Source organism: Cyanistes caeruleus, chromosome 6 (assembly GCF_971803275.1).
Source record: "Cyanistes caeruleus chromosome 6, bCyaCae1.hap1.1, whole genome shotgun sequence".
NCBI classification, from domain to species: Eukaryota; Metazoa; Chordata; class Aves; order Passeriformes; family Paridae; genus Cyanistes; species Cyanistes caeruleus.
The window spans coordinates 16032253-16059064 of record NC_141706.1 but is presented as its reverse complement, the minus strand read 5'-3'; positions in this window follow the sequence as shown (position 1 = coordinate 16059064).

Sequence of the window (26812 nt, the reverse complement as noted above, 5' to 3'; positions counted from 1 at the left end):
GTGAGATTTTTGTGGGATGTTCTGGGAATTGGTGGAGATTTTGTGGGACATTCCTGTGAATTGGTAGGGTTTTGAAATGATTTAGGGAGTTTTGTGGGACTTCTCTGGAATTTTGTGTGTTTTTTATGGAATTGTGTGGGATTCTGAGGAGACTTGAAGAATTTTGAGGAATTTGTTTTAGATTTTGTGGGAATTTGTGGAGATTCTGTGGGATTTTTCTGGAATTTGGTGGGCCTTTTCAAGGACTTTGTGTGGTTTTGAGGAGACTTGAAGAATTTTGAGGAATTTTTCTTAGATTTTGTGGTAACTTGTGGAGGTTTTGTGGGATTTTTGTGGAATTTTGTGGGATATTGAGGCGATTTCGGGATCTTGAGGGATTTTTCATGTATTTTGTGGGAATTTGTGGAGAATTGGTGGGATATTTTTCTAGAATTTGGTCGTGTTTTGAGAAGATTTAGGGAATTTTGTGGTGTTTTTTCTTGAATTTTGTGGGATATTGAGGAGATTTTGTGGGATGTTTGTGGAACTTTGAGGGACTTTTCTGGAATTTGGTGAGATTCTGTAGAGAACTGACAAATTATCAGGGATTTTTCATGTATTCTGTGGGAATTTGTGGAGGTTCGGTGGGATTTTTCTGGAATTTTGTTCGTGTTTTGAGAAAATTTAGGGAATTTTGTGTGATTTTTCTGGGATTTTGTTGGGTATTGAGGACATTTTGTGGGATGTTTCTGGAATTTGGTGGGGCTTTTCAAGAATTTTGTGGTATTTTTAAAAGGTTTAGGGAATTGTGTGGTGGTTTTTCTTGAATTTTGTGGGAAACTGTGCTGATTTTATGGGGCGTTTCTGGAATTTGGTTGAGTTTTCAGAAGATTTAGGGATTTTTGTGAGATTTTTGTGGGATGTTCTGGGAATTGGTGGAGATTTTGTGGGACATTCCTGTGAATTGGTAGGGTTTTGAAATGATTGAGGGAGTTTTGTGGGACTTCTCTGGAATTTTGTGTGTTTTTTCTGGAATTGTGTGGGATTCTGAGGAGACTTGAAGAATTTTGAGGAATTTTTCTTAGATTTTGTGGAAACTTGTGGAGGTTTTGTGTGATTTTTGTGTGATTTTGTGGGATATTGAGGCGATTTCGGGATCTTGATGGATTTCTCATATATTTTGTGGGAATTTGTGGAGATTTGGTGGGATATTTTTCTAGAATTTGGTCGTGTTTTGAGAAGATTTAGGAAATTTTGTGGGATTTTTCCTGGAATTTTGTGGGAAACTGAGGAGATTTTTTGGGTGTTTTGTGGAACTTTGAGGGACTTTTCTGGAATTTGGTGAGATTCTGCAGAGAACTGACGAATTATCAGGGATTTTTCATGTATTCTGTGGGAATTTGTGGAGGTTCGGTGGGATTTTTCTGGAATTTTGGTTGTGTTTTGAGAAAATTTAGGGAATTTTGTGTGATTTTTCTGGGATTTTGTTGGGTATTGAGGACATTTTGTGGGATGTTTCTGGAATTTGGTGGGGCTTTTCAAGAATTTTGTGGTATTTTGAAAAGATTTTGGGAATTTTGTGGTGTTTTTTCTTGAATTTTGTGGGAAACTGTGCTGATTTTATGGGGCGTTTCTGGAATTTGGTCGAGTTTTCAGAAGATTTAGGGATTTTTGTGAGATTTTTGCGGGATGTTCTGGGAATTGGTGGAGATTTTGTGGGACATTCCTGTGAATTGGTAGGGTTTTGAAATGATTGAGGGAGTTTTGTGGGACTTCTCTGGAATTTTGTGTGTTTTTTCTGGAATTGTGTGGGATTCTGAGGAGACTTGAAGAATTTTGAGGAATTTGTTTTAGATTTTTGTGGGAATTTGTGGAGATTCTGGGGGATTTTTCTGGAATTTGGTGGGCCTTTTCAAGGACTTTGTGTGGTTTTGAGGAGACTTGAAGACTTTTGAGGAATTTTTCTTAGATTTTGTGGTAACTTGTGGAGGTTTTGTGGGATTTTTGTGGAATTTTGTGGGATATTGAGGCGATTTCTGGATCTTGAGGGATTTTTCATGTATTTTGTGGGAATTTGTGGAGATTTGGTGGGATATTTTTCTAGAATTTGGTCGTGTTTTGAGAAGATTTAGGGAATTTTGTGTGATTTTTCTTGAATTTTGTGGGATATTGAGGAGATTTTGTGGGATGTTTGTGGAACTTTGAGGGACTTTTCTGGAATTTGGTGAGATTCTGTAGAGAACTGACGAATTATCAGGGGTATTTTCATGTATTCTGTGGGAATTTGTGGAGATTCGGTGGGATTTTTGTGGATTTTGGCCATGTTTTGAGAAGATTTAGGGAATTTTGTGGGACTTTTCTGGGATTTTGTTGGGTATTGAGGAAATTTTGTGGGATGTTTCTGGAATTTGGTGGGGCTTTTCAAGAATTTTGTGGTATTTTGAAAAGATTTAGGGAATTTTGTGGTGTTTTTTCTTGAATTTTGTGGGAAACTGTGCTGATTTTATGGGGCGTTTCTGGAATTTGGTCAAGTTTTCAGAAGATTTAGGGATTTTTCTGGGATTTCTGTGGGATGTTCTGGGAATTGGTGGAGATTTTGTGGGACATTCCTGTGAATTGGTAGGGTTTTGAAATGATTGAGGGAGTTTTGTGGGACTTCTCTGGAATTTGGTGTGTTTTTTCTGGAATTGTGTGGGATTCTGAGGAGACTTGAAGAATTTTGAGGAATTTTTCTTAGATTTTGTGGAAACTTGTGGAGGTTTTGGGTGATTTTTGTGTGATTTTGTGGGATATTGAGGAGATTTAGGGATCTTGAGGGATTTCTCATGTATTTTGTGGGAATTTGTGGAGATTTGGTGGGATATTTTTCTAGAATTTGGTCGTGTTTTGAGAAGATTTAGGGAATTTTGTGGGATTTTTCCTGGAATTTTGTTGGATACTGGGGAGATTTTGTGGGTGTTTTGTGGAACTTTGAGGGACTTTTCTGGAATTTGGTGAGATTCTGTAGAGAACTGACAAATTATCAGGGATTTTTCATGTATTCTGTGGGAATTTGTGGAGATTCGGTGGGATTTTTGAGGATTTTGGCCGTGTTTTGAGAAGATTTAGGGAATTTTGTGTGATTTTTCTGGGATTTTGTTGGATATTGAGGACATTTTGTGGGATGTTTGTGGAACTTTGAGGGACTTTTCTGGAATTTGGTGAGATTCTGTAGAGAACTGACGAATTATCAGGGATTTTTCATGTATTCTGTGGGAATTTGTGGAGATTCGGTGGGATTTTTGTGGATTTTGGCCGTGTTTTGAGAAGATTTAGAGAATTTTGTGGGATTTTTCCTGGAATTTTGTTGGATACTGGGGAGATTTTGTGGGATGTTTGTGGAACTTTGAGGGACTTTTTAGGAATTTGGTGAGATTCTGTAGAGAACTGACGAATTATCAGGGATTTGTCATGTATTCCGTAGGAATTTGTGGAGATTCTGTGGGATTTTTCTGGAATTTGGTAGAGTTTTGAGAAGATTTAGGGAATTTTGTGGGACTTTTCTGGGATTTTGTTGGATATTGAGGACATTTTGTGGGATGTTTCTGGAATTTGGTGGGGCTTTTCAAGAATTTTGTGGTATTTTGAAAAGATTTAGGGAATTTTGTGGTGTTTTTTCTTGAATTTTGTGGGAAACTGTGCTGATTTTATGGGGCGTTTCTGGAATTTGGTCGAGTTTTCAGAAGATTTAGGGATTTTTGTGAGATTTTTGCGGGATGTTCTGGGAATTGGTGGAGATTTTGTGGGACATTCCTGTGAATTGGTAGGGTTTTGAAATGATTGAGGGAGTTTTGTGGGACTTCTCTGGAATTTTGTGTGTTTTTTCTGGAATTGTGTGGGATTCTGAGGAGACTTGAAGAATTTTGAGGAATTTGTTTTAGATTTTTGTGGGAATTTGTGGAGATTCTGGGGGATTTTTCTGGAATTTGGTGGGCCTTTTCAAGGACTTTGTGTGGTTTTGAGGAGACTTGAAGACTTTTGAGGAATTTTTCTTAGATTTTGTGGTAACTTGTGGAGGTTTTGTGGGATTTTTGTGGAATTTTGTGGGATATTGAGGCGATTTCGGGATCTTGAGGGATTTTTCATGTATTTTGTGGGAATTTGTGGAGATTTGGTGGGATATTTTTCTAGAATTTGGTCGTGTTTTGAGAAGATTTAGGGAATTTTGTGTGATTTTTCTTGAATTTTGTGGGATATTGAGGAGATTTTGTGGGATGTTTGTGGAACTTTGAGGGACTTTTCTGGAATTTGGTGAGATTCTGTAGAGAACTGACAAATTATCAGGGATTTTTCATGTATTCAGTGGGAATTTGTGGAGATTTGGTGGGATTTTTGTGGATTTTGGCCGTGTTTTGAGAAGATTTAGGGAATTTTGTGGGACTTTTCTGGGATTTTGTTGGGTATTGAGGAAATTTTGTGGGATGTTTCTGGAATTTGGTGGGGCTTTTCAAGAATTTTGTGGTATTTTGAAAAGATTTAGGGAATTTTGTGGTGTTTTTTCTTGAATTTTGTGGGAAACTGTGCTGATTTTATGGGGCGTTTCTGGAATTTGGTCAAGTTTTCAGAAGATTTAGGGATTTTTCTGGGATTTCTGTGGGATGTTCTGGGAATTGGTGGAGATTTTGTGGGACATTCCTGTGAATTGGTAGGGTTTTGAAATGATTGAGGGAGTTTTGTGGGACTTCTCTGGAATTTGGTGTGTTTTTTCTGGAATTGCGTGGGATTCTGAGGAGACTTGAAGAATTTTGAGGAATTTTTCTTAGATTTTGTGGAAACTTGTGGAGGTTTTGGGTGATTTTTGTGTGATTTTGTGGGATATTGAGGAGATTTAGGGATCTTGAGGGATTTCTCATGTATTTTGTGGGAATTTGTGGAGATTTGGTGGGATATTTTTCTAGAATTTGGTCGTGTTTTGAGAAGATTTAGGGAATTTTGTGGGATTTCTCCTGGAATTTTGTTGGATACTGGGGAGATTTTGTGGGTGTTTTGTGGAACTTTGAGGGACTTTTCTGGAATTTGGTGAGATTCTGTAGAGAACTGACAAATTATCAGGGATTTTTCATGTATTCTGTGGGAATTTGTGGAGATTCGGTGGGATTTTTGAGGATTTTGGCCGTGTTTTGAGAAGATTTAGGGAATTTTGTGTGATTTTTCTGGGATTTTGTTGGATATTGAGGAGATTTTGTGGGATGTTTGTGGAACTTTGAGGGACTTTTCTGGAATTTGGTGAGATTCTGTAGAGAACTGACGAATTATCAGGGATTTTTCATGTATTCTGTGGGAATTTGTGGAGATTCGGTGGGATTTTTGTGGATTTTGGCCGTGTTTTGAGAAGATTTAGAGAATTTTGTGGGATTTTTCCTGGAATTTTGTTGGATACTGGGGAGATTTTGTGGGATGTTTGTGGAACTTTGAGGGACTTTTTAGGAATTTGGTGAGATTCTGTAGAGAACTGACGAATTATCAGGGATTTGTCATGTATTCTGTGGGAATTTGTGGAGATTCTGTGGGATTTTTCTGGAATTTGGTAGAGTTTTGAGAAGATTTAGGGAATTTTGTGGGACTTTTCTGGGATTTTGTTGGGTATTGAGGAAATTTTGTGGGATGTTTCTGGAATTTGGTGGGGCTTTTCAAGAATTTTGTGGTATTTTGAAAAGATTTAGGGAATTTTGTGGTGTTTTTTCTTGAATTTTGTGGGAAACTGTGCTGATTTTATGGGGCGTTTCTGGAATTTGGTCGAGTTTTCAGAAGATTTAGGGATTTTTGTGGGATTTCTGTGGGATGTTCTGGGAATTGGTGGAGATTTTGTGGGACATTCCTGTGAATTGGTAGGGTTTTGAAATGATTTAGGGAGTTTTGTGGGACTTCTCTGGAATTTTGTGTGTTTTTTCTGGAATTGTGTGGGATTCTGAGGAGACTTGAAGAATTTTGAGGAATTTGTTTTAGATTTTGTGGGAATTTGTGGAGATTCTGTGGGATTTTTCTGGAATTTGGTGGGCCTTTTCAAGGACTTTGTGTGGTTTTGAGGAGACTTGAAGAATTTTGAGGAATTTTTCTTAGATTTTGTGGTAACTTGTGGAGGTTTTGTGGGATTTTTGTGGAATTTTGTGGGATATTGAGGCGATTTCGGGATCTTGAGGGATTTTTCATGTATTTTGTGGGAATTTGTGGAGATTTGGTGGGATATTTTTCTAGAATTTGGTCGTGTTTTGAGAAGATTTAGGGAATTTTGTGTGATTTTTCTTGAATTTTGTGGGATATTGAGGAGATTTTGTGGGATGTTTGTGGAACTTTGAGGGACTTTTCTGGAATTTGGTGAGATTCTGTAGAGAACTGACGAATTATCAGGGGTATTTTCATGTATTCTGTGGGAATTTGTGGAGATTCGGTGGGATTTTTGTGGATTTTGGCCATGTTTTGAGAAGATTTAGGGAATTTTGTGGGACTTTTCTGGGATTTTGTTGGGTATTGAGGAAATTTTGTGGGATGTTTCTGGAATTTGGTGGGGCTTTTCAAGAATTTTGTGGTATTTTGAAAAGATTTAGGGAATTTTGTGGTGTTTTTTCTTGAATTTTGTGGGAAACTGTGCTGATTTTATGGGGCGTTTCTGGAATTTGGTCAAGTTTTCAGAAGATTTAGGGATTTTTGTGGGATTTCTGTGGGATGTTCTGGGAATTGGTGGAGATTTTGTGGGACATTCCTGTGAATTGGTAGGGTTTTGAAATGATTGAGGGAGTTTTTGTGGGACTTCTCTGGAATTTGGTGTGTTTTTTCTGGAATTGTGTGGGATTCTGAGGAGACTTGAAGAATTTTGAGGAATTTTTCTTAGATTTTGTGGAAACTTGTGGAGGTTTTGGGTGATTTTTGTGTGATTTTGTGGGATATTGAGGAGATTTAGGGATCTTGAGGGATTTCTCATGTATTTTGTGGGAATTTGTGGAGATTTGGTGGGATATTTTTCTAGAATTTGGTCGTGTTTTGAGAAGATTTAGGGAATTTTGTGGGATTTTTCCTGGAATTTTGTTGGATACTGGGGAGATTTTGTGGGTGTTTTGTGGAACTTTGAGGGACTTTTCTGGAATTTGGTGAGATTCTGTAGAGAACTGACAAATTATCAGGGATTTTTCATGTATTCTGTGGGAATTTGTGGAGATTCGGTGGGATTTTTGTGGATTTTGGCCGTGTTTTGAGAAGATTTAGAGAATTTTGTGGGATTTTTCCTGGAATTTTGTTGGATACTGGGGAGATTTTGTGGGATGTTTGTGGAACTTTGAGGGACTTTTTAGGAATTTGGTGAGATTCTGTAGAGAACTGACGAATTATCAGGGATTTGTCATGTATTCTGTGGGAATTTGTGGAGATTCGGTGGGATTTTTGTGGATTTTGGCCATGTTTTGAGAAGATTTAGGGAATTTTGTGGGACTTTTCTGGGATTTTGTTGGGTATTGAGGAAATTTTGTGGGATGTTTCGGGAATTTGGTGGGGCTTTTCAAGAATTTTGTGGTATTTTGAAAAGATTTAGGGAATTTTGTGGTGTTTTTTCTTGAATTTTGTGGGAAACTGTGCTGATTTTATGGGGCGTTTCTGGAATTTGGTCGAGTTTTCAGAAGATTTAGGGATTTTTGTGAGATTTTTGTGGGATGTTCTGGGAATTGGTGGAGATTTTGTGGGACATTCCTGTGAATTGGTAGGGTTTTGAAATGATTTAGGGAGTTTTGTGGGACTTCTCTGGAATTTTGTGTGTTTTTTATGGAATTGTGTGGGATTCTGAGGAGACTTGAAGAATTTTGAGGAATTTGTTTTAGATTTTGTGGGAATTTGTGGAGATTCTGTGGGATTTTTCTGGAATTTGGTGGGCCTTTTCAAGGACTTTGTGTGGTTTTGAGGAGACTTGAAGAATTTTGAGGAATTTTTCTTAGATTTTGTGGTAACTTGTGGAGGTTTTGTGGGATTTTTGTGGAATTTTGTGGGATATTGAGGCGATTTCGGGATCTTGAGGGATTTTTCATGTATTTTGTGGGAATTTGTGGAGAATTGGTGGGATATTTTTCTAGAATTTGGTCGTGTTTTGAGAAGATTTAGGGAATTTTGTGGTGTTTTTTCTTGAATTTTGTGGGATATTGAGGAGATTTTGTGGGATGTTTGTGGAACTTTGAGGGACTTTTCTGGAATTTGGTGAGATTCTGTAGAGAACTGACAAATTATCAGGGATTTTTCATGTATTCTGTGGGAATTTGTGGAGATTCGGTGGGATTTTTCTGGAATTTGGTAGAGTTTTGAGAAGATTTAGGGAATTTTGTGGGACTTTTCTGGGATTTTGTTGGATATTGAGGACATTTTGTGGGATGTTTCTGGAATTTGGTGGGGGTTTTCAAGAATTTTGTGGTATTTTGAAAAGATTTAGGGAATTTTGTGGTGTTTTTTCTTGAATTTTGTGGGAAACTGTGCTGATTTTATGGGGCGTTTCTGGAATTTGGTCGAGTTTTCAGAAGATTTAGGGATTTTTGTGAGATTTTTGTGGGATGTTCTGGGAATTGGTGGAGATTTTGTGGGACATTCCTGTGAATTGGTAGGGTTTTGAAATGATTTAGGGAGTTTTGTGGGACTTCTCTGGAATTTTGTGTGTTTTTTATGGAATTGTGTGGGATTCTTAGGAGACTTGAAGAATTTTGAGGAATTTGTTTTAGATTTTGTGGGAATTTGTGGAGATTCTGTGGGATTTTTCTGGAATTTGGTGGGCCTTTTCAAGGACTTTGTGTGGTTTTGAGGAGACTTGAAGACTTTTGAGGAATTTTTCTTAGATTTTGTGGTAACTTGTGGAGGTTTTGTGGGATTTTTGTGGAATTTTGTGGGATATTGAGGCGATTTCGGGATATTGAGGGATTTTTCATGTATTTTGTGGGAATTTGTGGAGATTTGGTGGGATATTTTTCTAGAATTTGGTCGTGTTTTGAGAAGATTTAGGGAATTTTGTGTGATTTTTCTTGAATTTTGTGGGATATTGAGGAGATTTTGTGGGATGTTTGTGGAACTTTGAGGGACTTTTCTGGAATTTGGTGAGATTCTGTAGAGAACTGACAAATTATCAGGGATTTTTCATGTATTCAGTGGGAATTTGTGGAGATTTGGTGGGATTTTTGTGGATTTTGGCCGTGTTTTGAGAAGATTTAGGGAATTTTGTGGGACTTTTCTGGGATTTTGTTGGGTATTGAGGAAATTTTGTGGGATGTTTCTGGAATTTGGTGGGGCTTTTCAAGAATTTTGTGGTATTTTGAAAAGGTTTAGGGAATTTTGTGGTGTTTTTTCTTGAATTTTGTGGGAAACTGTGCTGATTTTATGGGGCGTTTCTGGAATTTGGTCAAGTTTTCAGAAGATTTAGGGATTTTTCTGGGATTTCTGTGGGATGTTCTGGGAATTGGTGGAGATTTTGTGGGACATTCCTGTGAATTGGTAGGGTTTTGAAATGATTGAGGGAGTTTTGTGGGACTTCTCTGGAATTTGGTGTGTTTTTTCTGGAATTGTGTGGGATTCTGAGGAGACTTGAAGAATTTTGAGGAATTTTTCTTAGATTTTGTGGAAACTTGTGGAGGTTTTGGGTGATTTTTGTGTGATTTTGTGGGATATTGAGGAGATTTAGGGATCTTGAGGGATTTCTCATGTATTTTGTGGGAATTTGTGGAGATTTGGTGGGATATTTTTCTAGAATTTGGTCGTGTTTTGAGAAGATTTAGGGAATTTTGTGGGATTTTTCCTGGAATTTTGTTGGATACTGGGGAGATTTTGTGGGTGTTTTGTGGAACTTTGAGGGACTTTTCTGGAATTTGGTGAGATTCTGTAGAGAACTGACAAATTATCAGGGATTTTTCATGTATTCAGTGGGAATTTGTGGAGATTCGGTGGGATTTTTGAGGATTTTGGCCGTGTTTTGAGAAGATTTAGGGAATTTTGTGTGATTTTTCTGGGATTTTGTTGGATATTGAGGACATTTTGTGGGATGTTTGTGGAACTTTGAGGGACTTTTCTGGAATTTGGTGAGATTCTGTAGAGAACTGACGAATTATCAGGGATTTTTCATGTATTCTGTGGGAATTTGTGGAGATTCGGTGGGATTTTTGTGGATTTTGGCCGTGTTTTGAGAAGATTTAGAGAATTTTGTGGGATTTTTCCTGGAATTTTGTTGGATACTGGGGAGATTTTGTGGGATGTTTGTGGAACTTTGAGGGACTTTTTAGGAATTTGGTGAGATTTTGTAGAGAACTGACGAATTATCAGGGATTTGTCATGTATTCCGTAGGAATTTGTGGAGATTCTGTGGGATTTTTCTGGAATTTGGTAGAGTTTTGAGAAGATTTAGGGAATTTTGTGGGACTTTTCTGGGATTTTGTTGGATATTGAGGACATTTTGTGGGATGTTTCTGGAATTTGGTGGGGCTTTTCAAGAATTTTGTGGTATTTTGAAAAGATTTAGGGAATTTTGTGGTGTTTTTTCTTGAATTTTGTGGGGAACTGTGCTGATTTTATGGGGCGTTTCTGGAATTTGGTCGAGTTTTCAGAAGATTTAGGGATTTTTGTGGGATTTCTGTGGGATGTTCTGGGAATTGGTGGAGATTTTGTGGGACATTCCTGTGAATTGGTAGGGTTTTGAAATGATTGAGGGAGTTTTGTGGGACTTCTCTGGAATTTTGTGTGTTTTTTCTGGAATTGTGTGGGATTCTGAGGAGACTTGAATAATTTTGAGGAATTTTTCTTAGATTATTGTAGAACTTGTGGAGGTTTTGTGTGATTTTTGTGTGATTTTGTGGGATATTGAGGCGATTTAGGGATCTTGAGGGATTTCTCATGTATTTTATGGGAATTTGTGGAGATTTGGTGGGATAATTTTCTAGAATTTGGTCGTGTTTTGAGAAGATTTAGGCAATTTTGTGGTGTTTTTTCTTGAATTTTGTGGGAAACTGTGCTGATTTTATTGGGCGTTTCTGGAATTTGGTCTAGTTTTCAGAAGATTTAGGGAATTTTGTGAGATTTTTCCTGGAATTTTGTTGGATATTAGGGAGATTTTGTGGGCTGCTTTTGGAACTTTGAGGGACTTTTCTGGAATTTGGTGAGATTCTGTAGAGAACTGACGAATTATCCGGGATTTTTCATGTATTCTCTGGGAATTTGTGGAGATTCTGTGGGATTTTTGTGGATTTTGGCCGTGTTTTGAGAAGATTTAGAGAATTTTGTGGGATTTTTCTTGAATTTTGTTGGATATTGAGGAGATTTTGTGGGATGTTTGTGGGACTTTGAGGGACTTTTCTGGAATTTGGTGAGATTCTGTAGAGAACTGACGATCTATCAGGGATTTTTCACGTATTCTGTGGGAATTTGTGGAGATTTGGTGGGATTTTTGTGGAATTTTGGTTATGTTTTGAGAAGATTTAGAGAATTTTGTGTGATTTTTCTGGGATTTTGTTGGATATTGAGGACATTTTGTGGGATGTTTCTGGAATTTGGTGGGGCTTTTCAAGAATTTTGTGGTATTTTGAAAAGATTTTGGGAATTTTGTGGTGTTTTTTCTTGAATTTTGTGGGAAACTGTGCTGATTTTATGTGGCGTTTCTGGAATTTGGTCGAGTTCTCAGAAGATTTAGGGATTTTTGTGGGATTTTTGTGGGATGTTCAGGGAATTGGTGGAGATTTTGTGGGATTTTTCCTGGAATTTTGTTGGATACTGGGGAGATTTTGTGGGATGTTTGTGGAACTTTGAGGGACTTTTCTGGAATTTGGTGAGATTCTGTAGAGAACTGACGAATTATCAGGGATTTTTCATGTATTCTCTGGGAATTTGTGGAGATTTGGTGGGATTTTTGTGCATTTTGGCCGTGTTTTGAGAAGATTTAGAGAATTTTGTGTGATTTTTCTGGGATTTTGTTGGATATTGAGGAGATTTTGTGGGATGTTTGTGGAACTTTGAGGGACTTTTTAGGAATTTGGTGAGATTCTGTAGAGAACTGACGAATTATCAGGGATTTGTCATGTATTCTGTGGGAATTTGTGGAGATTCTGTGGGATTTTTCTGGAATTTGGTAGAGTTTTGAGAAGATTTAGGGAATTTTGTGGGACTTTTCTGGGATTTTGTTGGATATTGAGGACATTTTGTGGGATGTTTCTGGAATTTGGTGGGGCTTTTCAAGAATTTTGTGGTATTTTGAAAAGATTTAGGGAATTTTGTGGTGTTTTTTCTTGAATTTTGTGGGAAACTGTGCTGATTTTATGGGGCGTTTCTGGAATTTGGTCGAGTTTTCAGAAGTGTTAGGGATTTTTGTGAGATTTTTGTGGGATGTTCTGGGAATTGGTGGAGATTTTGTGGGACATTCCTGTGAATTGGTAGGGTTTTGAAATGATTGAGGGAGTTTTGTGGGACTTCTCTGGAATTTGGTGTGTTTTTTCTGGAATTGTGTGGGATTCTGAGGAGACTTGAAGAATTTTGAGGAATTTTTCTTAGATTTTGTGGTAACTTGTGGAGGTTTTGGGTGATTTTTGCGTGATTTTGTGGGATATTGAGGAGATTTAGGGATCTTGAGGGATTTCTCATGTATTTTGTGGGAATTTGTGGAGATTTGGTGGGATATTTTTCTAGAATTTGGTCGTGTTTTGAGAAGATTTAGGGAATTTTGTGGGATTTTTCCTGGAATTTTGTTGGATACTGGGGAGATTTTGTGGGTGTTTTGTGGAACTTTGAGGGACTTTTCTGGAATTTGGTGAGATTCTGTAGAGAACTGACAAATTATCAGGGATTTTTCATGTATTCTGTGGGAATTTGTGGAGATTCGGTGGGATTTTTGAGGATTTTGGCCGTGTTTTGAGAAGATTTAGGGAATTTTGTGTGGTTTTTCTGGGATTTTGTTGGATATTGAGGACATTTTGTGGGATGTTTGTGGAACTTTGAGGGACTTTTCTGGAATTTGGTGAGATTCTGTAGAGAACTGACGAATTATCAGGGATTTTTCATGTATTCTGTGGGAATTTGTGGAGATTCGGTGGGATTTTTGTGGATTTTGGCCGTGTTTTGAGAAGATTTAGAGAATTTTGTGGGATTTTTCCTGGAATTTTGTTGGATACTGGGGAGATTTTGTGGGATGTTTGTGGAACTTTGAGGGACTTTTTAGGAATTTGGTGAGATTCTGTAGAGAACTGACGAATTATCAGGGATTTGTCATGTATTCTGTGGGAATTTGTGGAGATTCGGTGGGATTTTTGTGGATTTTGGCCATGTTTTGAGAAGATTTAGGGAATTTTGTGGGACTTTTCTGGGATTTTGTTGGGTATTGAGGAAATTTTGTGGGATGTTTCGGGAATTTGGTGGGGCTTTTCAAGAATTTTGTGGTATTTTGAAAAGATTTAGGGAATTTTGTGGTGTTTTTTCTTGAATTTTGTGGGAAACTGTGCTGATTTTATGGGGCGTTTCTGGAATTTGGTCGAGTTTTCAGAAGATTTAGGGATTTTTGTGAGATTTTTGTGGGATGTTCTGGGAATTGGTGGAGATTTTGTGGGACATTCCTGTGAATTGGTAGGGTTTTGAAATGATTGAGGGAGTTTTGTGGGACTTCTCTGGAATTTTGTGTGTTTTTTATGGAATTGTGTGGGATTCTGAGGAGACTTGAAGAATTTTGAGGAATTTGTTTTAGATTTTGTGGGAATTTGTGGAGATTCTGTGGGATTTTTCTGGAATTTGGTGGGCCTTTTCAAGGACTTTGTGTGGTTTTGAGGAGACTTGAAGACTTTTGAGGAATTTTTCTTAGATTTTGTGGTAACTTGTGGAGGTTTTGTGGGATTTTTGTGGAATTTTGTGGGATATTGAGGCGATTTCGGGATCTTGAGGGATTTTTCATGTATTTTGTGGGAATTTGTGGAGATTTGGTGGGATATTTTTCTAGAATTTGGTCGTGTTTTGAGAAGATTTAGGGAATTTTGTGGTGTTTTTTCTTGAATTTTGTGGGATATTGAGGAGATTTTGTGGGATGTTTGTGGAACTTTGAGGGACTTTTCTGGAATTTGGTGAGATTCTGTAGAGAACTGACAAATTATCAGGGATTTTTCATGTATTCTGTGGGAATTTGTGGAGATTCGGTGGGATTTTTCTGGAATTTGGTAGAGTTTTGAGAAGATTTAGGGAATTTTGTGGGACTTTTCTGGGATTTTGTTGGATATTGAGGACATTTTGTGGGATGTTTCTGGAATTTGGTGGGGCTTTTCAAGAATTTTGTGGTATTTTGAAAAGATTTAGGGAATTTTGTGGTGTTTTTTCTTGAATTTTGTGGGAAACTGTGCTGATTTTATGGGGCGTTTCTGGAATTTGGTCGAGTTTTCAGAAGATTTAGGGATTTTTGTGAGATTTTTGTGGGATGTTCTGGGAATTGGTGGAGATTTTGTGGGACATTCCTGTGAATTGGTAGGGTTTTGAAATGATTTAGGGAGTTTTGTGGGACTTCTCTGGAATTTTGTGTGTTTTTTATGGAATTGTGTGGGATTCTTAGGAGACTTGAAGAATTTTGAGGAATTTGTTTTAGATTTTGTGGGAATTTGTGGAGATTCTGTGGGATTTTTCTGGAATTTGGTGGGCCTTTTCAAGGACTTTGTGTGGTTTTGAGGAGACTTGAAGACTTTTGAGGAATTTTTCTTAGATTTTGTGGTAACTTGTGGAGGTTTTGTGGGATTTTTGTGGAATTTTGTGGGATATTGAGGCGATTTCGGGATATTGAGGGATTTTTCATGTATTTTGTGGGAATTTGTGGAGATTTGGTGGGATATTTTTCTAGAATTTGGTCGTGTTTTGAGAAGATTTAGGGAATTTTGTGTGATTTTTCTTGAATTTTGTGGGATATTGAGGAGATTTTGTGGGATGTTTGTGGAACTTTGAGGGACTTTTCTGGAATTTGGTGAGATTCTGTAGAGAACTGACAAATTATCAGGGATTTTTCATGTATTCAGTGGGAATTTGTGGAGATTTGGTGGGATTTTTGTGGATTTTGGCCGTGTTTTGAGAAGATTTAGGGAATTTTGTGGGACTTTTCTGGGATTTTGTTGGGTATTGAGGAAATTTTGTGGGATGTTTCTGGAATTTGGTGGGGCTTTTCAAGAATTTTGTGGTATTTTGAAAAGATTTAGGGAATTTTGTGGTGTTTTTTCTTGAATTTTGTGGGAAACTGTGCTGATTTTATGGGGCGTTTCTGGAATTTGGTCAAGTTTTCAGAAGATTTAGGGATTTTTCTGGGATTTCTGTGGGATGTTCTGGGAATTGGTGGAGATTTTGTGGGACATTCCTGTGAATTGGTAGGGTTTTGAAATGATTGAGGGAGTTTTGTGGGACTTCTCTGGAATTTGGTGGGGTTTTTCTGGAATTGTGTGGGATTCTGAGGAGACTTGAAGAATTTTGAGGAATTTTTCTTAGATTTTGTGGAAACTTGTGGAGGTTTTGGGTGATTTTTGTGTGATTTTGTGGGATATTGAGGAGATTTAGGGATCTTGAGGGATTTCTCATGTATTTTGTGGGAATTTGTAGAGATTTGGTGGGATATTTTTCTAGAATTTGGTCGTGTTTTGAGAAGATTTAGGGAATTTTGTGGGATTTTTCCTGGAATTTTGTTGGATACTGGGGAGATTTTGTGGGTGTTTTGTGGAACTTTGAGGGACTTTTCTGGAATTTGGTGAGATTCTGTAGAGAACTGACAAATTATCAGGGATTTTTCATGTATTCTGTGGGAATTTGTGGAGATTCGGTGGGATTTTTGAGGATTTTGGCCGTGTTTTGAGAAGATTTAGGGAATTTTGTGTGATTTTTCTGGGATTTTGTTGGATATTGAGGACATTTTGTGGGATGTTTGTGGAACTTTGAGGGACTTTTCTGGAATTTGGTGAGATTCTGTAGAGAACTGACGAATTATCAGGGATTTTTCATGTATTCTGTGGGAATTTGTGGAGATTCGGTGGGATTTTTGTGGATTTTGGCCGTGTTTTGAGAAGATTTAGAGAATTTTGTGGGATTTTTCCTGGAATTTTGTTGGATACTGGGGAGATTTTGTGGGATGTTTGTGGAACTTTGAGGGACTTTTTAGGAATTTGGTGAGATTTTGTAGAGAACTGACGAATTATCAGGGATTTGTCATGTATTCCGTAGGAATTTGTGGAGATTCTGTGGGATTTTTCTGGAATTTGGTAGAGTTTTGAGAAGATTTAGGGAATTTTGTGGGACTTTTCTGGGATTTTGTTGGATATTGAGGACATTTTGTGGGATGTTTCTGGAATTTGGTGGGGCTTTTCAAGAATTTTGTGGTATTTTGAAAAGATTTAGGGAATTTTGTGGTGTTTTTTCTTGAATTTTGTGGGAAACTGCTGATTTTATGGGGCGTTTCTGGAATTTGGTTGAGTTTTCAGAAGATTTAGGGATTTTTGTGGGATTTCTGTGGGATGTTCTGGGAATTGGTGGAGATTTTGTGGGACATTCCTGTGAATTGGTAGGGTTTTGAAATGATTTAGGGAGTTTTGTGGGACTTCTCTGGAATTTTGTGTGTTTTTTCTGGAATTGTGTGGGATTCTGAGGAGACTTGAAGAATTTTGAGGAATTTTTCTTAGATTTTGTGGAAACTTGTGGAGGTTTTGGGTGATTTTTGTGTGATTTTGTGGGATATTGAGGAGATTTAGGGATCTTGAGGGATTTCTCATGTATTTTGTGGGAATTTGTGGAGATTTGGTGGGATATTTTTTTAGAATTTGGTCGTGTTTTGAGAAGATTTAGGGAATTTTGGGGGATTTTTCCTGGAATTTTGTTGGATACTGGGGAGATTTTGTGGGATGTTTGTGGAACTTTGAGGGACTTTTTAGGAATTTGGTGAGATTCTGTAGAGAACTGACGAATTATCAGGGATTTGTCATGTATTCTGTGGGAATTTGTGGAGATTCTGTGGGATTTTTCTGGAATTTGGTAGAGTTTTGAGAAGATTTAGGGAATTTTGTGGGACATTTCTGGGATTTTGTTGGATATTGAGGACATTTTGTGGGATGTTTCGGGAATTTGGTGGGGCTTTTCAAGAATTTTGTGGTATTTTGAAAAGATTTAGGGAATTTTGTGGTGTTTTTTCTTGAATTTTGTGGGAAACTGTGCTGATTTTATGGGGCGTTTCTGGAATTTGGTCGAGTTTTCAGAAGATTTAGGGATTTTTGTGGGATTTCTGTGGGATGTTCTGGGAATTGGTGGAGATTTTGTGGGACATTCCTGTGAATTGGTAGGGTTTTGAAATGATTGAGGGAGTTTTGTGGGACTTCTCTGGAATTTTGTGTGTTTTTTCTGGAATTGTGTGGGATTCTGAGGAGACTTGAAGAATTTTGAGGAATTTTTCTTAGATTTTGTGGAAACTTGTGGAGGTTTTGGGTGATTTTTGTGTGATTTTGTGGGATATTGAGGAGATTTAGGGATCTTGAGGGATTTCTCATGTATTTTGTGGGAATTTGTGGAGATTTGGTGGGATATTTTTCTAGAATTTGGTCGTGTTTTGAGAAGATTTAGGCAATTTTGTGGTGTTTTTTCTTGAATTTTGTGGGAAACTGTGCTGATTTTATTGGGCTTTTCTGGAATTTGGTCAAGTTTTCAGAAGATTTAGGGAATTTTGTGAGATTTTTCCTGGAATTTTGTTGGATATTAGGGAGATTTTGTGGGCTGCTTTTGGAACTTTGAGGGACTTTTCTGGAATTTGGTGAGATTCTGTAGAGAACTGACGAATTATCCGGGATTTTTCATGTATTCTCTGGGAATTTGTGGAGATTCTGTGGGATTTTTGTGGATTTTGGCCGTGTTTTGAGAAGATTTAGAGAATTTTGTGGGATTTTTCTTGAATTTTGTTGGATATTGAGGAGATTTTGTGGGATGTTTGTGGAACTTTGAGGGACTTTTCTGGAATTTGGTGAGATTCTGTAGAGAACTGACAAATTATCAGGGATTTTTCACGTATTCTGTGGGAATTTGTGGAGATTTGGTGGGATTTTTGTGGAATTTTGGTTATGTTTTGAGAAGATTTTGAGAATTTTGTGTGATTTTTCTGGGATTTTGTTGGATATTGAGGACACTTTGTGGGATGTTTCTGGAATTTGGTGGGGCTTTTCAAGAATTTTGTGGTATTTTGAAAAGATTTTGGGAATTTTGTGGTGTTTTTTCTTGAATTTTGTGGGAAACTGTGCTGATTTTATGTGGCGTTTCTGGAATTTGGTCGAGTTCTCAGAAGATTTAGGGATTTTTGTGGGATTTTTGTGGGATGTTCAGGGAATTGGTGGAGATTTTGTGGGATTTTTCCTGGAATTTTGTTGGATACTGGGGAGATTTTGTGGGATGTTTGTGGAACTTTGAGGGACTTTTCTGGAATTTGGTGAGATTCTGTAGAGAACTGACGAATTATCAGGGATTTTTCATGTATTCTCTGGGAATTTGTGGAGATTTGGTGGGATTTTTGTGCATTTTGGCCGTGTTTTGAGAAGATTTAGAGAATTTTGTGTGATTTTTCTGGGATTTTGTTGGATATTGAGGAGATTTTGTGGGATGTTTGTGGAACTTTGAGGGACTTTTCTGGAATTTGGTGAGATTCTGTAGAGAACTGACGAATTATCAGGGATTTGTCATGTATTCTGTGGGAATTTGTGGAGATTCTGTGGGATTTTTCTGGAATTTGGTAGAGTTTTGAGAAGATTTAGGGAATTTTGTGGGACTTTTCTGGGATTTTTTTGGATATTGAGGACATTTTGTGGGATGTTTCTGGAATTTGGTGGGGCTTTTCAAGAATTTTGTGGTATTTTGAAAAGATTTAGGGAATTTTGTGGTGTTTTTTCTTGAATTTTGTGGGAAACTGTGCTGATTTTATGGGGCGTTTCTGGAATTTGGTCGAGTTTTCAGAAGTGTTAGGGATTTTTGTGAGATTTTTGTGGGATGTTCTGGGAATTGGTGGAGATTTTGTGGGACATTCCTGTGAATTGGTAGGGTTTTGAAATGATTGAGGGAGTTTTGTGGGACTTCTCTGGAATTTGGTGTGTTTTTTCTGGAATTGTGTGGGATTCTGAGGAGACTTGAAGAATTTTGAGGAATTTTTCTTAGATTTTGTGGTAACTTGTGGAGGTTTTGGGTGATTTTTGCGTGATTTTGTGGGATATTGAGGAGATTTAGGGATCTTGAGGGATTTCTCATGTATTTTGTGGGAATTTGTGGAGATTTGGTGGGATATTTTTCTAGAATTTGGTCGTGTTTTGAGAAGATTTAGGGAATTTTGTGGGATTTTTCCTGGAATTTTGTTGGATACTGGGGAGATTTTGTGGGTGTTTTGTGGAACTTTGAGGGACTTTTCTGGAATTTAGTGAGATTCTGTAGAGAACTGACAAATTATCAGGGATTTTTCATGTATTCTGTGGGAATTTGTGGAGATTCGGTGGGATTTTTGAGGATTTTGGCCGTGTTTTGAGAAGATTTAGGGAATTTTGTGTGGTTTTTCTGGGATTTTGTTGGATATTGAGGACATTTTGTGGGATGTTTGTGGAACTTTGAGGGACTTTTCTGGAATTTGGTGAGATTCTGTAGAGAACTGACGAATTATCAGGGATTTTTCATGTATTCTGTGGGAATTTGTGGAGATTCGGTGGGATTTTTGTGGATTTTGGCCGTGTTTTGAGAAGATTTAGAGAATTTTGTGGGATTTTTCCTGGAATTTTGTTGGATACTGGGGAGATTTTGTGGGATGTTTGTGGAACTTTGAGGGACTTTTTAGGAATTTGGTGAGATTCTGTAGAGAACTGACGAATTATCAGGGATTTGTCATGTATTCTGTGGGAATTTGTGGAGATTCTGTGGGATTTTTCTGGAATTTGGTAGAGTTTTGAGAAGATTTAGGGAATTTTGTGGGACTTTTCTGGGATTTTGTTGGGTATTGAGGACATTTTGTGGGATGTTTCTGGAATTTGGTGGGGCTTTTCAAGAATTTTGTGGTATTTTGAAAAGATTTAGGAAATTTTGTGGTGTTTTTTCTTGAATTTTGTGGGAAACTGTGCTGATTTTATGGGGCGTTTCTGGAATTTGGTCGAGTTTTCAGAAGTGTTAGGGATTTTTGTGAGATTTTTGTGGGATGTTCTGGGAATTGGTGGAGATTTTGTGGGACATTCCTGTGAATTGGTAGGGTTTTGAAATGATTTAGGGAGTTTTGTGGGACTTCTCAGGAATTTTGTGTGTTTTTTCTGGAATTGTGTGGGATTCTGAGGAGACTTGAAGAATTTTGAGGAATTTGTTTTAGATTTTGTGGGAATTTGTGGAGAATCTGTGGGATTTTACTGGAATTTGGTGGGCCTTTTCAAGGACTTTGTGTGGTTTTGAGGAGACTTGAAGACTTTTGAGGAATTTTTCTTAGATTTTGTGGTAACTTGTGGAGGTTTTGTGGGATTTTTGTGGAATTTTGTGGGATATTGAGGCGATTTCGGGATCTTGAGGGATTTTTCATGTATTTTGTGGGAATTTGTGGAGATTTGGTGGGATATTTTTCTAGAATTTGGTCGTGTTTTGAGAAGATTTAGGGAATTTTGTGGGATTTTTCCTGGAATTTTGTTGGATACTGGGGAGATTTTGTGGGTGTTTTGTGGAACTTTGAGGGACTTTTTAGGAATTTGGTGAGATTCTGTAGAGAACTGACAAATTATCAGGGATTTTTCATGTATTCTGTGGGAATTTGTGGAGATTTGGTGGGATTTTTCTGGAATTTGGGAGAGTTTTGAGAAGATTTAGGGAATTTTGTGGGACTTTTCTGGGATTTTTTTGGATATTGAGGACATTTTGTGGGATGTTTCTGGAATTTGGTGGGGCTTTTCAAGAATTTTGTGGTATTTTGAAAAGATTTAGGGAATTTTGTGGTGTTTTTTCTTGAATTTTGTGGGAAACTGTGCTGATATTATTGGGCGTTTCTGGAATTTGGTTGAGTTTTCAGAAGATTTAGGGATTTTTGTGAGATTTTTGTGGGATGTTCTGGGAATTGTTGGAGATTTTGTGGGCCATTCCTGTGCATATGGGGCGTTTCTGGAATTTGGTCGAGTTTTCAGAAGATTTAGGGATTTTTGTGGGATTTCTGTGGGATGTTCTGGGAATTGGTGGAGATTTTGTGGGACATTCCTGTGAATTGGTAGGGTTTTGAAATGATTTAGGGAGTTTTGTGGGACTTCTCTGGAATTTTGTGTGTTTTTTCTGGAATTGTGTGGTTTTGAGGAGACTTGAAGAATTTTGAGGAATTTGTTTTAGATTTTGTGGGAATTTGTGGAGAATCTGTGGGATTTTACTGGAATTTGGTGGGCCTTTTCAAGGACTTTGTGTGGTTTTGAGGAGACTTGAAGAATTTTGAGGAATTTTTCTTAGATTTTGTGGAAACTTGTGGAGGTTTTGTGGGATTTTTGTGGGATTTTGTGAGATATTGAGGCGATTTCGGGATCTTGAGGGATTTTTCATGTATTTTGTGTGATTTTGTGGAGATTTGGTGGGACATTTTTCTAGAATTTAGTCGTGTTTTGAGAAGATTTAGGGAATTTTGTGTGATTTTTCTTGAATTTTGTTGGATATTGAGGAGATTTTGTGGGAAGTTTGTGGAACTTTGAGGGACTTTTCTGGAATTTGGTGAGATTCTGGAGAGAACTGACGAATTATCAGGGATTTTTCATGTATTCTGTGGGAATTTGTAGAGATTCGATGGGATTTTTGAGGATTTTGGCTGTGTTTTGAGAAGATTTAAAGAATTTTGTGGGATTTTTCTTGAATTTTGTTGGATATTGAGGAGATTTTGTGGGATGTTTGTGGAACTTTGAGGGACTTTTTAGGAATTTGGTGAGATTCTGTAGAGAACTGACGAATTATCAGGGATTTGTCATGTATTCTGTGGGAATTTGTGGAGATTCTGTGGGATTTTTCTGGAATTTGGTAGAGTTTTGAGAAGATTTAGGGAATTTTGTGGGACTTTTCTGGGATTTTGTTGGATATTGAGGACATTGTGTGGGATTTTTCTGGAATTTGGTGGGGCTTTTCAAGAATTTTGTGGTATTTTGAAAAGATTTAGGGAATTTTGTGGTGTTTTTTCTTGAATTTTGTGGGAAACTGTGCTGATTTTATGGGGCGTTTCTGGAATTTGGTCGAGTTTTCAGAAGATTTAGGGATTTTTGTGAGATTTTTGTGGGATGTTCTGGGAATTGGTGGAGATTTGGTGGGACATTCCTGTGAATTGGTAGGGTTTTGAAATGATTTAGGGAGTTTTGTGGGACTTCTCTGGAACTTTGTGTGTTTTTTATGGAATTGTGTGGGATTCTGAGGAGACTTGAAGAATTTTGAGGAATTTGTTTTAGATTTTGTGGGAATTTGTGGAGAATCTGTGGGATTTTACTGGAATTTAGTGGGCCTTTTCAAGGACTTTGTGTGGTTTTGAGGAGACTTGAAGAATTTTGAGGAATTTTTCTTAGATTTTGTGGAAACTTGTGGAGGTTTTGTGTGATTTTTGTGGGATTTTGTGGGATATTGAGGCGATTTCGGGATCTTGAGGGATTTTTCATGTATTTTGTGGGATTTTGTGGAGATTTGGTGGGACATTTTTCTAGAATTTAGTCGTGTTTTGAGAAGATGTAGGGAATTTTGTGGGATTTTTCCTGGAATTTTGTTGGATATTGAGGAGATTTTGTGGGATGTTTGTGGAACTTTGAGGGACTTTTCTGGAATTTGGTGAGATTCTGTAGAGAACTGACGAATTATCAGGGATTTGTCATGTATTCTGTGGGAATTTGTGGAGATTCTGTGGGATTTTTCTGGAATTTGGTAGAGTTTTGAGAAGATTTAGGGAATTTTGTGGGACTTTTCTGGGATTTTTTTGGATATTGAGGACATTTTGTGGGATGTTTCTGGAATTTGGTGGGGCTTTTCAAGAATTTTGTGGTATTTTGAAAAGATTTAGGGAATTTTGTGGTGTTTTTTCTTGAATTTTGTGGGAAACTGTGCTGATTTTATGGGGCGTTTCTGGAATTTGGTCGAGTTTTCAGAAGATTTAGGGATTTTTGTGAGATTTTTGTGGGATGTTCTGGGAATTGTTGGAGATTTTGTGGGACATTCCTGTGCATATGGGGCGTTTCTGGAATTTGGTCGAGTTTTCAGAAGATTTAGGGATTTTTGTGGGATTTCTGTGGGATGTTCTGGGAATTGGTGGAGATTTTGTGGGACATTCCTGTGAATTGGTAGGGTTTTGAAATGATTTAGGGAGTTTTGTGGGACTTCTCTGGAATTTTGTGTGTTTTTTCTGGAATTGTGTGGGATTCTGAGGCGACTTGAAGAATTTTGAGGAATTTTTCTTAGATTTTGTGGAAACTTGTGGAGGTTTTGTGGGATTTTTGTGTGATTTTGTGGGATATTGAGGCGATTTCGGGATCTTGATGGATTTCTCATATATTTTGTGGGAATTTGTGGAGATTTGGTGGGATATTTTTCTAGAATTTGGTCGTGTTTTGAGAAGATTTAGGGAATTTTGTGGTGTTTTTTCTTGAATTTTGTGGGAAACTGGGGAGATTTTTTGGGTGTTTTGTGGAACTTTGAGGGACTTTTCTGGAATTTGGTGAGATTCTGCAGAGAACTGACGAATTATCAGGGATTTTTCATGTATTCTGTGGGAATTTGTGGAGGTTCGGTGGGATTTTTCTGGAATTTTGTTCGTGTTTTGAGAAAATTTAGGGAATTTTGTGTGATTTTTCTGGGATTTTGTTGGGTATTGAGGACATTTTGTGGGATGTTTCTGGAATTTGGTGGGGCTTTTCAAGAATTTTGTGGTATTTTTAAAAGGTTTAGGGAATTGTGTGGTGGTTTTTCTTGAATTTTGTGGGAAACTGTGCTGATTTTATGGGGCGTTTCTGGAATTTGGTTGAGTTTTCAGAAGATTTAGGGATTTTTGTGAGATTTTTGTGGGATGTTCTGGGAATTGGTGGAGATTTTGTGGGACATTCCTGTGAATTGGTAGGGTTTTGAAATGATTGAGGGAGTTTTGTGGGACTTCTCTGGAATTTTGTGTGTTTTTTCTGGAATTGTGTGGTTTTTAGGAGAATTGAAGAATTTTGAGGAATTTGTTTTAGATTTTGTGGGAATTTGTGGAGAATCTGTGGGATTTTACTGGAATTTGGTGGGCCTTTTCAAGGACTTTGTGTGGTTTTGAGGAGACTTGAAGACTTTTGAGGAATTTTTCTTAGATTTTGTGGAAACTTGTGGAGGTTTTGTGTGATTTTTGTGGGATTTTGTGGGATATTGAGGCGACCTCGGGATCTTGAGGGATTTTTCATGTATTTTGTGGGATTTTGTGGAGATTTGGTGGGACATTTTTCTAGAATTTAGTCGTGTTTTGAGAAGATTTAGGGAATTTTGTGGGATTTTTCCTGGAATTTTGTTGGATACTGGGGAGATTTTGTGGGTGTTTGTGGAACTTTGAGGGACTTTTCTGGAATTTGGTGAGATTCTGTAGAGAACTGACGAATTATCAGGGATTTTTCATGTATTCTGTGGGAATTTGTGGAGATTCGGTGGGATTTTTTTGGAATTTGGTAGAGTTCTGAGAAGATTTAGGGAATTTTGTGGGACTTTTCTGGGATTTTGTTGGATATTGAGGACATTTTGTGGGATGTTTCTGGAATTTGGTGGGGCTTTTCAAGAATTTTGTGGAATTTTGAAAAGGTTTAGGGAATTTTGTGGTGTTTTTTCTTGAATTTTGTGGGAAACTGTGCTGATTTTATGGGGCGTTTCTGGAATTTGGTTGAGTTTTCAGAAGATTTAGGGATTTTTGTGAGATTTTTGTGGGATGTTCTGGGAATTGGTGGAGATTTTGTGGGACATTCCTGTGAATTGGTAGGGTTTTGAAATGATTTAGGGAGTTTTGTGGGACTTCTCTGGAATTTTGTGTGTTTTTTCTGGAATTGTGTGGGATTCTGAGGAGACTTGAAGAATTTTGAGGAATTTTTCTTAGATTTTGTGGAAACTTGTGGAGGTTTTGTGTGATTTTTGTGTGATTTTGTGGGATATTGAGGCGATTTCGGGATCTTGATGGATTTCTCATATATTTTGTGGGAATTTGTGGAGATTTGGTGGGATATTTTTCTAGAATTTGGTCGTGTTTTGAGAAGATTTAGGGAATTTTGTGGTGTTTTTTCTTGAATTTTGTGGGAAACTGAGGATATTTTTTGGGTGTTTTGTGGAACTTTGAGGGACTTTTCTGGAATTTGGTGAGATTCTGCAGAGAACTGACGAATTATCAGGGATTTTTCATGTATTCTGTGGGAATTTGTGGAGGTTCGGTGGGATTTTTCTGGAATTTTGGTTGTGTTTTGAGAAAATTTAGGGAATTTTGTGTGATTTTTCTGGGATTTTGTTGGGTATTGAGGACATTTTGTGGGATGTTTCTGGAATTTGGTGGGGCTTTTCAAGAATTTTGTGGTATTTTGAAAAGATTTTGGGAATTTTGTGGTGTTTTTTCTTGAATTTTGTGGGAAACTGTGCTGATTTTATGGGGCGTTTCTGGAATTTGGTCGAGTTTTCAGAAGTGTTAGGGATTTTTGTGAGATTTTTGTGCGATGTTTGTGGGACTTTGAGGGACTTTTCTGGAATTTGGTGAGATTCTGTAGAGAACTGACGAATTATCAGGGATTTTTCATGTATTCTGTGGGAATTTGTGGAGATTTGGTGGGATTTCTCTGGAATTTGGTAGAGTTTTGAGAAGATTTAGGGAATTTTGTGTTGTTTTTTCTTGAATTTTGTGGGAAACTGTGCTGATTTTATGGGGCGCTTCTGGAATTTGGTCAAGTTTTCAGAAGATTTAGGGAATTGTGTGAGATTTTTCCTGGAATTTTGTTGGATATTAGGGAGATTTTGTGGGATGCTTGTGGAACTTTGGGGGACTTTTCTGGTATTTGGTGAGATTCTGTAGAGAACTGACGAATTATCAGGGGTATTTTCATGTATTCTGTGGGAATTTGTGGAGATTTGGTGGGATATTTTTCTAGAATTTGGTCGTGTTTTGAGAAGATTTAGGGAATTTTGTGGGATTTTTCCTGGAATTTTGTTGGATACTGGGGAGATTTTGTGGGATGTTTGTGGAACTTTGAGGGACTTTTCTGGAATTTGGTGAGATTCTGGAGAGAACTGACGAATTATCAGGGATTTTTCATGTATTCTGTGGGAATTTGTAGAGATTCGATGGGATTTTTGAGGATTTTGGCTGTGTTTTGAGAAGATTTAAAGAATTTTGTGGGATTTTTCTTGAATTTTGTTGGATATTGAGGAGATTTTGTGGGATGTTTGTGGAACTTTGAGGGACTTTTTAGGAATTTGGTGAGATTCTGTAGAGAACTGACGAATTATCAGCGATTTGTCATGTATTCTGTGGGAATTTGTGGAGATTCTGTGGGATTTTTCTGGAATTTGGTAGAGTTTTGAGAAGATTTAGGGAATTTTGTGGGACTTTTCTGGGATTTTGTTGGATATTGAGGACATTTTGTGGGATGTTTCTGGAATTTGGTGGGGCTTTTCAAGAATTTTGTGGTATTTTGAAAAGATTTAGGAAATTTTGTGGTGTTTTTTCTTGAATTTTGTGGGAAACTGTGCTGATTTTATGGGGCGTTTCTGGAATTTGGTCGAGTTTTCAGAAGATTTAGGGATTTTTGTGAGATTTTTGTGGGATGTTCTGGGAATTGGTGGAGATTTGGTGGGACATTCCTGTGAATTGGTAGGGTTTTGAAATGAT